Genomic DNA, 13341 nt, shown 5'->3' with positions numbered 1-13341 from the left:
CTTCGGCTGACAGAAAGAGGAGGGGGGGCGAGCGGGGGAGATACACAGACAGCCCGCGTCTCTCCTCTCCCTGTCACAGCGCTGCTCCATTTACCAGAGAACTCCCCCGCTCGCCCCCCCTCCCCTTTCTGTCAGCTGAACGGAGAAGAGAGAAGAAAGAGAGAGAGCGGCTCTAATTGATTTTGCCGTGCCGCCGCCCAGCTTCCTCCCTGCTGTTTCCCTCCCCATGATTGGCTACATCAGAGAGAGAGAATCACAGCTTTACAGGGGCGGCTTGACAGCTCCTGATTTAACTGCTTCCTGGCCCCATCTGCAGCCGCTGCACTCCCAAGCTGTACTCTCTTGATGTGCCCTGCTGTGCGGGAGGAGAGCGGGTGCCGTTTTGGGGGGGGGGCGCCCCCCACAAAGTGCCGCCCTAGGCCTGGGCCTTGTTGGCCTAGGCCAAAACACAGCACTGCTTTAAGTATCATTAAAATCACTTCTCCCGAAAAAACGGCTGTTTTTAAAAAAATTTTTTGCATTGATACATGTCCCCTGGGGCAGGACCCAGGTCCCCAAACCCTTTTTAGGACAATACCATGCAAATTAGCCTTTAAAATTAGCACTTTTGACTTCAAACGTTTGAGTCCCATAGACTTCAATGGGGTTCCAACGTTTGTGTGAATATTCGGTCCGTTCGCAGGTTCTGGTGCAAACTGAACCAGGGGGTGTTCGGCTCATCCCTAGTAGTGAGTGTACAGCTTGTATAACAGTGTAAATTTGCTGTCCCCTCAAAATAACTCAGCACACAGCCATTAATGTCTAAACCGCTGGCAACAAAAGTGAGTACACCCCTAAGTGAAAATGTTCAAATTGGGTATCATGTGACTCGTTAGTGTTACAGGTCTCAGGTGTGAATAGGGAGCAGGTGTGTTAAATTTGGTGTTATCGCTCTCACTCTCTCATACTGTTTACTGAAAGTTCAACATGGCACTTCATGGCAAAGAACGCCCTGAGGATCTGAAAAAAAGAATTATTGCTTTACATAAAGATGGCCTAGGCTATAAGAAGATTGCCAAGACCCTGAAACTGAGCTGCAGCACGGTGGCCAAGACCATACAGTGGTTTAACAGGACAGGTTACACTCGGAACAGGCCTTGCCATGGTCGACCAAAGAAGTTGAGTGCACGTGCTCAGCGTCATATCCAGAGGTTGTTTTTGGGAAATAGACGTATGAGTGCTACAAGCATTGCTGCAGAGGTTGAAGGGGTGTGGGGTCAGCCTGTCAGTGCTCAGACCATACGCTGCACACTGCATCAAATTGGTCTACATGGCTGTTGTCCCAGAAGGAAGCCTCTTCTAAAGATGATGCACAAGAAAGCCCACAGTTTGCTGAAGACAAACAGACTAAGGACATGGATTACTGGAACCATGTCCTGTGGTCTGATGAGACCAAGATTAACTTATTTGGTTTAGGTGGTGTCAAGCGTGTGTGGCGGCAACCAGGTGAGGAGTACAAAGAGAAGTGTGTCTTGCCTACAGTCAAGCATGGTAGTGGAAATGTTATGGTCTGGGGCTGTATGAGTGCTGCCAGAACTGGGGAGCTACAGTTCATTGAGGGAACCATGAATGTCAACATGTACTGTGACCTACCGAAGCAGAGCATGATATGCTCCCTTTGGAGACTGGGCCGCAGGGCAGTATTCCAACATGATAACGACCTCAAACACACCTCCAAGACAACCACTGCCTTGCTGAAGGTAAAGGTTTAGGTGGTGTCAAGCGTGTGGTGTCTACTGTAACAAGAATGGGTACCACTCCCTAAACATACAGGTTGTCTGCAATGCAAATATGTTCATCAGAAATGTGGTCACTAGCTTCCCAGGATCTGTCCAAGATGCCCACATTTTAAGGCCATCACTGCTCTACCACCATTTTGTTACTAACAGAATAAGCAGAGGCCGTATTGTGGCTAAGAAACTTTTTATTAGCAAATACGTCTCAATGCATACCACATACATCATACATGGAAGTCTATGTTCATATGTTACACTCCTGTGTTCACTCCTCACACCTTGCACACAAAATATACGCAGCACAGCCTTGCTGCTAAATAAATTGTTAAACCAGATCCTCAACCTGGTGTAACCATTTCCAACTAAAGGCACTTCACATATGGCCTAAGGCCTTTACACTACAATCACGTTCAGCAATGAAAATCAAAATGTAAGCCATCGATCAAAATCAAATTCCAAAATTTGAAAAACTTTGGCATCCTTGGATAAAACAACAGTTCCTGTCAAATTTCAATGACTCTGTCCTGTTGCCATGGTAACAGATTAAATGACTTACAGAGACACCCATTCTAAGGCTTCAAAGAGAACTAAAAAGAATAATAAACTGACGAGCGGGACAACCTTGTGGACCATACCTCTACCTTTCAACCCTTTTTCTTCTTTCTCTTTCCTTTTCTCCACCTTACGATTAAAGCTCATTATCAGAATGTATTTGACCTATATACACTCTACTTGTAAACAATATGTATAGTAGGTATAAATCATTTAAATACCTAAAAAGTAACTAAGGAAATGATATATATCTTTAATTTAGGTTTACGTGAACCCAATGTTTAATATTTGAAATTTCATGATATTTACCTATATAAACCCTACTGTAAAACAATGAGCTTACTTTATAGATCCTTGTAAACTTACTTTATGTATCTTTTATGTATCTTTATAACATTGTATACTCAATAAACTTCTTTTGACAAGGAAAATCAAAATGTAGGGAAGAAATAATTCTGTTATTACCCACTCATCATGATATCCTATTGCTGTTAGAAAAATTACATTTTTAAACTGTGTTGTAAGTGTTTCTGGCTATCCTTGTCTGCCCTGGCTGCTAACATCACTCTTGAGGTGGTCAACATCCGTAGAATATTACTACAATGCAGAAAATACTAAGACAAGATGTGTCATGGAGTGGACCTTTGAGGTTCTTAAGAGCAGGTTCTGCTGTATCTCACTATCTGGTGGTTTTCTGCGCTATAGCCCTGAAAAAGTTGGCAACAGGTTTTCGGCCTGTTGCATCTTTCATACCTTAGCCCATCCTGCAGGATTGCTCCTGGATATTGAGGTTCAAGACTCTTTATACAAAGCTATTTTTCAAGGAATGCATCAATTTTTTGTCTGTACATCTTACCATGTAGTTTACTCTGTTTTTAGTGAATAGGCTGTGGTTGTTACAAAGAAACACAGAAAGTGCCCCCATATCAGGCTGTCTGTTACCCTCTCACTTCAACTTCTGTGGAAGCTCTAGGCCCTTACTAGAACATATGTCACGTGTACTGACAATGCATTCATTCTACACCAAGATCTTTGGAGATATCTTAGGTGAATATTTACGCCACACAAAACCATTTTTGTACATCTGCTTAAAAAACTTAATTAAAAAAAAAGATAAAACCAATATGCTGGCCAGCAATATTATTATTAGGCCAAACAACCAGTGTTAGACTAGAACTGTGCAAATCCACATGATGTATATGCCAAAGGAACGTAGCTGTCCCATCCCATTTTATTACACATTGCTAGATATCTCATCATCCTAATAATCAGGAGATGTTTAGGTTCAAAGAACTAGGTTCGACATTGTCTAGAATGGCAATGGTGGAGAAGTACTAAAACTGCAGCACATACAATCTGGCACAGCTGGGCCTAGTAATCAATCAGCTACTATGTGTTATTGCCCAGGCTTCATAGAACAAGCTGAATGTAGAAGCTGATTGGTTAGGATGACCAGCTGCACCTTATTCTGTGTCTTCCAGTTTTACTAAATAGCACCCAAGGGCTATTCTCCATATTCAAAAAGTACACATGTTCCAAGATATAGCAATTCATTTGCCAAAAAGAATGTCCCAAAAGACTTGAAAGTGTAACTAAGGGCAAAACTGTTCTTTTTTCATTTTGGATCCAGTAATGGAGTGTTAGAACTTCTGTCAGTCTGTTTTCGACATCTGTTTCCCATTAGTGAGATTCAGCCTCTATTGTTTGGATGACAAAACAAATGTTATGTGGTTAAAGTAATTTGACTTTCACTGATAAGGACAAACAGTAGAAATAGAGAGAGAGGGAATCTCCCTAACAGGGCACAGACAGCAAAGAAACAACCCTTTTCTGTTGTATCCCAAAAAAAAAAAAAAATAATTCACCTTCAGTTACACTTTTTTACAGTGCAATACAAAAGTCACATATAAAAAAGAAACATTAGGCAAAAAACTGGTGGTTAGAGATGAACCTTAGAAAAAGGTAACAGCAGAGGGAGAGGCAAAATCAGGCAGTGGATTAACGCCAGAAGACTTGTTAAGCCACCTTCTGAGTATGTCAAGTTTCTTTTGTCAATACTCTGTAGTACTTGTAAGGAATCCCTGCATACATGACTTCATGCCCTTCATTACATCTTTAATGGCCCTTAAATTATCCTCTAAAATTGCACTCTGCTGTTGCTCAAAATCACATTGCTCTTGGTAAAAATTAAATGTGTGCGACATATCGTATGTGAAGTAAATTATACAATATTATACAATCTAATACATATATTAACTTGCCTATCCCTATAAATTAGGTAGTCTATAAGAGTCTGATAAGCACAATGATATAACAAACACATCTGCTTAGTAAACAATGTTACATTTATTTCCCAAGAAAATAGGAATATACTAAACAACAGATATCTACAACATATAACAACAACAAACCATCAAAGATACTTATCACATCCTCTAGAATAGACTCATTGGCTGGTCTCCAGATGTTAAAAAGAGAGCTCTCTGTTTGAAACAACCCTTTTTACAAACCTCAATCACACCTCATCCAAACCCCCTCCCATTGCCAGCCCAACTCGGTTTTGGACGAATCAGAGTGTTCCTGGGGCATTCCTCCTCAACAGATTATATTACTGACCGTCCAGCCGTAATTGGCCCCTGGGGTCAGTATTGCCCATATCATTTCCAGGAGCTTGCTGGTTTCTGTCATCCATTATCTTGCCAGCCATGCTCTCTTTGAAGCTTGCTTGCAGAGTAGTTAATCGGGAATTCTCATAGACAGATCAGAGTCAGTATTGCAGAGCTAGGCTTAATTGGCTACATTCCAACTTGGGGGCCATATGTCAGTCCTACAGAGAGTGAGAATATCCTTAACCTTTAAAACCATGGTAGCCTGGCTGATCTTTGGGAATAGGAAACAGATATGTAGAAAATCCAGAAATATGACATTGGACCATGTTGCCTTCTAACATATCCCGGTTTGCGCCTAAAGGGCGCATATCACCCTTCTTTAGACATGGCTCCTATTGAACAGTCCATAAATGTCTTAATGCATCTCGCTTCCCAACATGTGTTTCTGAACCAGTACCTATGGAACAGTCATTAACTGTCTTAATGTGTTGCATTTTTCAACATATGCTTCAGAAACAGCTCCTATGGAACAGTCCATAACAGTCTTAACGTGTTGTACTTCCCCACACGTGCCGCTTTGTTACTGGGTGACACACCAACATCACTCTTCCGTGACAGCTTCCATGTCACCATTCTGTGTCTTCTGTATCTTCTCCTTTCCGATATCTTCAGGACGGGGTGCAGTACAGGCAAGGTGTGTCCATTCACTCACCATTCATCATTTACCAGCACACATTCAGAGCAACATATCAACCAGCTTTCAGATACAGAGTCTCCAGGAGGGCCTTTCACCCATATTACTAGCCTAAAATACACCTTTATCACACTATACCATAACATGAATCAACCCATTACCATAATATATACATATATACATATGATCCATCAAATTACGCATCCCGCTCCCAACCTCCTATAACATCCTACTGTAGCTACGGGTCGGGATTAGGCAAGTTCAATCACAATGGCCTTTCCTACCGCAATTCTGGCACGTCAGTGGTATTTCAGGGTTCTGAACTGGCAGCAAAGCCTCTACCTTGTATGAAGAGACCTTACCGTCAATTCGTCCCTCAACTTGCATAGATAAATGCGAGACTTTCCTATATAAATGTCGAGTCCAACAACACATACCAACTTGAACCAATGACGAAACTGCTAAATTCCATCCCTGTGCCTGGATTTCAGAGACCCTGCCCAGGGTATACCATGCACCTCTACCTATGGTTAGGTTCAAGGAACCCTCTAGTTACATGACTAACGTTACATCGGTATCCTTTAGGACAAAGAAACAAACTCGTCTATGTCCCAAATAATACCCAGGTGCTTCCTTCCCAGCAATGATCTCTCCATCCAGAACCCAGAGTGAAATATATTTCCACCATTTTTCATTCACCACCATGTATTAACCTGGCATACAAAGAACGTCATGGTCATGCTTCTGGCAGAGGGAAACATCAAACTGCCTCTGCGTGCATGCCAGAGCCCATGACAGATTTCTGTCCTATACCATCACAATCTCTACCAACCTCTCAACATGGTTGACAAAATCCGGAGCCACTTTAACCTGGGTGTTTATGTGACTTTGTTGAATGTTATTAAGGATGCCACCAATCTCTCTGAGTAACAAAGCCCCGCTTAAGCTATGGCTGAGAGTTTGTTCCTCAGGATACTGATGTCCACTCCATTAACAACACCCATCCCAGCTCCTATTCCCCCAATATAGTGCTGAATACATCCCTCCTCTTTCGGTTACTCCTCAGAAATAAACGTCCTGCATGAACCTCATCCTGTGTCCGTATATCTCTGGGAGTAAGCCACTGGTATAATGACCGCACTTGATTCAGTGTATACTCAGCACATATAGGGTAATAGGTTTCTATCAACCACCCTGAGATGCTGAAGCGCCATGTGGTGAAGGTATATTGTACCCTGGTAGCCAGCATTTGTTCCCTTTATTTAACGGAGCTGTTACGCTCCTGTGTGTAGTCACTGGCATTACCTGTGCAGGGTTTCACTCCCAGGTGAGACATCAATCAGGTGTATCTCCCCCCATGTCCAGTTCTGATGTCCCACATGTCCATTAACCGAGAGCTTCTCTACAGGACTGCTAAGATTGAGACATTACCCCTACAAGGAAGTTTTCACCCCATTGATGTGTCACCTGGCACCCTCTTTTCTGGCCAACAGACACCTTATTATGCATAAGTGCCAGCCAGCCTCCTGGGTACCTGCACCATATTAATTCTGTTACGTCAATACATGTCATGCATTAAAAACCTTTTCTTCTTCTTTCAATTCCTCCCTCCATAAAAAAACACATATTTTGCATTTCATGTTCTGACGGATTGGATGTGTTATATTCCTTCCCCAACCTCCAACCCATGGCACATGTATTAATAGCACGTTTGCATTCATCAGGAGAGACTCCGGCAAAAATGTTTTACAAGTCTTGTTGATAGGCACAGTCTTTCAGATTCAGCATTAGCACTAAGTTGTCCATAAGAAAAAAACAAGTATTAATCTGAATCTTTTTGTGTGTCCCTTCTCTCCTGAATGTTTATCAGAACAAATTTGCGATGTGGTGTAGTGTGTGACAAACTGCCAACCAGGTGATCATCTGTCATCCATGTTCCAGAGACCTCTCCAATCTCGCTCCACCAGGACTCTGGAAGTGAAAAAAAGAGCCGAATCAAATTCTTACCCATAATATCTGCTCGCTTACTATGTTTACTTGTAGCTCCTTCCTTGGAACCCAGGAACGTAATATTCCTGGCTTCTACAACTTTAAACAAATTATCAGTACAACCATGTTTTTTAGGATGAACCCACTCTAAACTGGATCCCCATGGTAAGAACAAAAAACAAAAATTAAAAAAACAATGAACGTGAATGTTGCTCAAAAAATTCTAACTTTGAACTCTAAAAAAAAACAATGTATTTTTCTATATCCTTAGACCTATGCGCTAACTCCCCTTTCAGGTGGACAAAGCCTAAACCTTTTGAAACTTTTTCCACCTGAATGAAAATAAAAACAAAGAAAAAAAACGAACTCCCGTAGCTAGAATGGATTCCTACCAACTCTTGTCTTAAACAAAATGTATCCAGCTGGAGAACATATTCCATGACCATCTATTCAGCTGCTAACTGAGGGCATAGCCAATTACCCCCCTTTCAGATGGACTAAACATAATAATTTTTCCACTGGAACACACTGCGGTTTGCACAGGAGCGCTGTGCGTCCCTGTTCCCCATTTCAGGGACAAATCAGGGTCGAATCTATGCCTGAATTCGGCCCTGAAACGGAGCCAAAGACGCACAGCCTTTTTTATGCAGTGCGCTCCGCAGCCGCAATGGAGATATGTGAACCGGCTCCATAGGGAGCCAGTCACATTCTCTTGCTATGCGAATTAGATGCGGGGAATTCCACATCCAATTTGCATAGGTGTGAACCCGGCCTGAACTAAACAAAAATAAAATAAATAAACAAATAACAAAAATAAAAAAAATAAAAATTTTGAAAAATAAAAAAAATTACACATTTTAAATTTTAAAATTTTTTTTAAAAAATTTAAAAAATGAAAGAAAAAAAATTTAAAAATTTAAAAAAATTAAAAATACAAAAATTAAAAACAAAAATTAAAAACAAAAATGTAATAAAAAAATTTAAAATAAGAGAAGAGAAAAAAAACAATAATCACAACAGAAAAATGTTTTTAGAAAAAAAATAACAATTCAGAGGCTTATCCTTGAAAATACTAAAAATATATCGAGGTCCTCTATCATATTCCAAACATGAAACTCACATCTATACCTTATTCATAGCAAGGAAACATTGACCAGAAAATTCTTACCATCCATGCAGCTCACTAAGTACTGCTAACATTGTTTCCCCCAGTGCTATATTTGAATGACCATGCGGCTACCTCCATTTTGACTTTACGCAACTGTTCTACATATTGATGCTTTTCCTGTCTTAATTGTGTTGCCTTCTAACAGTATGCGCACATCGTATGCCGATGTGTGGATTGGTGGAACCCAAATTGGTGTTAACATCTGATGAACTTTGGCTTAAATTGGTTTCTTTGCTTTTGGAACTTTTAGACAGTGGCCAAAGGTTGAGTAGCTCAGCACTGACATTAGGCTGCCGTTCTTGAGCCTGCCCAATGTTATAATTCTTGTCAGATGAAGACAATAAGACATCTTGAACATCTACTTCCACAGAAAATAGTAGGCTGTTTCCTTCCTCTGTGGGGTCATCTGCAAGAGAGCAGAAACTGATTAAGTCAAAGTTGGGCCATGTCCTCCCCTTCTTGAATACTCACCCAAGTCCAGGTTAAAGCCAGCACTGGGCAAACATGCTCCGTGGCCACCTGTAGGTCACGTTTAGCAAAAGAGCGTTGTATTCTGAAGGAGGGGGAGTTCCTCCTGCCAGCATACAACAGGGCTGCAAGGGAGAACCCAGTATCAACATTGAACATGCATCTAGAATACTTGTAAACACAATGTACTTACCTCTCTTGTTGCACAAGATATCAAAACCTTTGTCCAGCCCTGTAACTGTCTCTTCATGTCTGTAAGGCACCATTGTTTTCTCATATTTCAACATCTCAAAAGAAGCATGTAATCCCCAGTTTTTTGCCTAGAAGAAAAGAGATAAGCAATGAAGCAAACAATTTAGACATCCAAGATGTACAGTAGAAAAGATGAACTGCCATTTACTTGATACAAATTCCAGACATTTGTAGTCATGCTTTCTAATGTCAGGACACACAATCAGGCTAACCTTTCCTTTATGATCAACACCATTTTCCTCTTGATGTTTCCTTTGATGTCTTGGTAAATTTTGTTTCAGGTTTTCTTCACTCTGGGGTGCTACTCCCACTGCATTGACCCCTCGGGTAATGATTTTCCATTGCTTTTTCTTCCATGCTTGACCACTCTTAAACATGTGAGAACCCAACAGCTTGTCAAGCACAGGAGCCAAATGCTTGACCAACGCCACATTCTCTGCACAGGTGAATGTCAGATTTCGTTTTTGACCATCTGAGCGTTCCTCTTGCTAGGTGTACTGGCTATTTGCTTGCAACTGCTGTCACTAGAACTTTGATGAGGTCACAAGACATGAATGTTTGGTTGGTGCCCTCATCATCCACTTCTGTACTGCTGTCTATGTAGTTGACTTGGGTCAGAGTTAACTGTTGTTTTTTTCTGTCTTGAGTAGTGGGCCTTTGAGACTCATCTTCTCTGTGACTTGCCAAGATGGTAAAAGCTTGCGAACGACCAATCTGCTGAGAGATTTACAGGACATTAAGAAAACGGAGCACTTGTTTGACTTGAGGTTTAGACTAACCTTGCTTTTGTTTCTTCCAGATGAGTGAGACTTACTGGGTGACCTGTGGATTCCATGATTGCTTGCTTTTGGGACAATGTTGTCTTTAGGGCACTATGAAAAACATAAAGATGCTTTTAAGTTGCTGAATAATTCACTTTACATGTGACATGTAAAAAAACAGCTATTGTTTACCATAAACTGCTGGTCTGGTATTTAAGGAGCATTTTATGGTGAATGACAAAAAACTTTTTGAAAAAAGTTGAGAGGTATTTTACTGTAAATTTTAATGGGGAAAATACTGCTTTGTGAATGAAGCCCAGTGATGGCAAAACAAAAAAACTGACAGGGGTTATAACCCTCTCTTACTTTATCCAAAATTAAGAAAAATGTTTTGCCTATAGTTCTACTTTAAGGCAAATAGACTGTGCAATTTGCAAGTTGCTCCAGAGCTTAGTGCATGAGGTACATGCAAGGAAAAAAAAACAGCATTTTTGCTTGCACATGATTGGATGATGGAAGTCAGCAGAGCGCCCCCCCTCATTTACTAAGCTCTGGAGCAACTGCACTTACAAAATGCTCAATCTTTGTGCCTTTAGTAAATCAACCCCATTCATTTAGTAAATCCACCCCATTACAAGTAGTAAAATATTCTTATTTTCTCCAGTCATTTCACCTGATTTTTAGAGACTTTTTTGTAAACATACAAACTTATACATCGTTTGCTGCAAAAAAACTACAAATTACTCCAAACATAATACAATGTATATGCATATCACAATGGTCTAAACATGTTAGAACATACAGTATGTCATATATGTAGTGGGGATACTTTACTTTTTTACAATTATTTTTAGAGATATCATACCACTGATAAGTTCCCACTGAAACCATTGATCTTTTTAGCTATCTGTAAGGTTGTAATTCTTCCCAATGACCACAAGTGAAAGGAGCATTCTTCCCACTGACCATCACACTAATGTATCATGAGTTGTAGCTATAGTTATTTTTATCAGGGGTTCCCTGAGACTGGAAAGTTATTTCAAGGGTTCCTCTGTGTTGAAAAGGTGTAATTATTGGCAGAACTTTTTGTTCATTTTGGATAGAGTAAGGGAGGACTTACTGTCAGTTTTTTTTTTTTTTTTGCCATCTTTGTAGATGACCCCTCTATTACTTTTCTGGGGACAACCCCAAATTTGGGATTTTCTTTTAACCACTTCAATACAGGGCATTTATACGCCCTTCCTGCCCAGACCAATTTTTAGCTTTCAGAGCTCTCACACTTTGAATGTCAATTATTTAGTCATGCAACACTGTACCCAAACAAAATTGTTATCATTTTTTTCATACAAATAGAGCTTTCTTTTGGTGGTATTTAATCACCAATGGGTTGTTTTTTTTTTTGCGACATAAGTGAAAAAAGAGCAAAAATTTTGAAAAAAAAACACTTTTTTTTAGTTTCTATGATAAAATTTTGCAAATAAGTTATTTTTGTTCTTAAATTTGGGCCAAAATTTATACTGCTACACCTCTTTGGTAAAAATAACCCAAATTAGTGGATATTATTTAGTCTTTGTGAAAGTTATAGAGTCTTCTACAAGCTATGGTGCAAATCATTGAAAATTGATTACACCTGGTGCACTGACAGCCAATCTAATTTTTTGAGGCCCTGAAATGTCAGGAAAGTACAAATACCCTCCAAATGACCCCTTTTTGAAAATTAGACAAAGGTATTTAGTAAGAGGCATGGTGAGTTTTTTGAAGCTGTAATTTTTTCTCACAATTCTTGGAAAAATAAAGATTTTTTTTTCACAAAATTGTCATATTAACAAGTTATTTCTCACACACAGCATATGCATACTTCCAATTACACCCCAAAATACATTCTGCAACTTCTCTCGAGTATGGCGATACCACATGTGTGTGACTTTTACACAGCCTGGCCATACAGAGAGGTCCAACATACAGTGAGCACCATCAGGGTTTCTAGGAGCATAAATTACATCTCTAATTTTCTTACAACTTATTACATTTGTGAAGGCCCTGGAGCACCAGGACAGTGGACTTACCCACAAAATGACTCCATTTTGGAAAGCAAACACCCCAAAGTCTATTCTATGAGGCATAATGAGTCTTTTGAAAGGTTCATTTTTTTCCACAAATCTTTGGAAAACGTGGAAAGAAAATGAAAACATGATTTTTTTTTTACACAAAGTGGTTAGTTTACAAGATATTTCTAACTCAAAGCATGTATATAGCAAAAATGACACCTCAAAATACATTCTGCTACTCCTCCTGAGTATGGCGATACCACATGTGTGTTACTTTTACACAGCCTGGCCACATACAGAGGCCCAACATGCAGGAAGCACTGTCAGACGTTCTAGGAGCATAAATTACACCTCTAATTTCCTAACAACCTATTACACTTTTGAAGGCCCTGGAGCACCAGGATAATGGAAACGCCCACAAAGTGACCCCATTTTGGAAAGCTAACACCCCAACGTATAATCTATAAGGCATAGTGAGTCTATTGAATGGTTAATTTTTTTACACGTCTTTTTTACACGTCTTTTTTACACGTCTTTTTACAAGTCTTCAAAAATGTGGAAAGAAAATGAAAAGCTTTTTTTTTTTTTTTTTTTTTTTTACACAAAGTTGTCAGTTTATAAGATATTTCTAACACATAGCATGTATATAGCAAAAAATACACCCCAAAACACATTCTGCTACTCATCCTGAGTATGGCAATACCACATGTGTGAGACTTTTACACAGCCTGGCCACATAAAGAGGCCCAACATTGAAGTATTACCTTCAGGCATTCTAGGAGCATAAATTACACATCTCATTTCATACCTACCCATCACAATTTTGAAGGTCCTTGAGTACCAGGACAGTGGAATTACCCACAAAATGACCCCATTTTGGAAAGCAAACACCCCAACGTATATTCTATGAGGCATGGGCTGCAGATAGGTACTTGGGTATGCTGATGGGCTGGAGACAGGTACTCGGTTACTCTGATGGGCTGGTGACAGGTACTCGGGTACTTTGATGGGCTGGTGACAGGTAC

The sequence above is a fragment of the Aquarana catesbeiana genome, linkage group LG06, assembly GCF_042186555.1.
Source record: "Aquarana catesbeiana isolate 2022-GZ linkage group LG06, ASM4218655v1, whole genome shotgun sequence".
Classification (NCBI taxonomy): Eukaryota; Metazoa; Chordata; class Amphibia; order Anura; family Ranidae; genus Aquarana; species Aquarana catesbeiana.
This window is presented reverse-complemented; position numbering follows the sequence as displayed.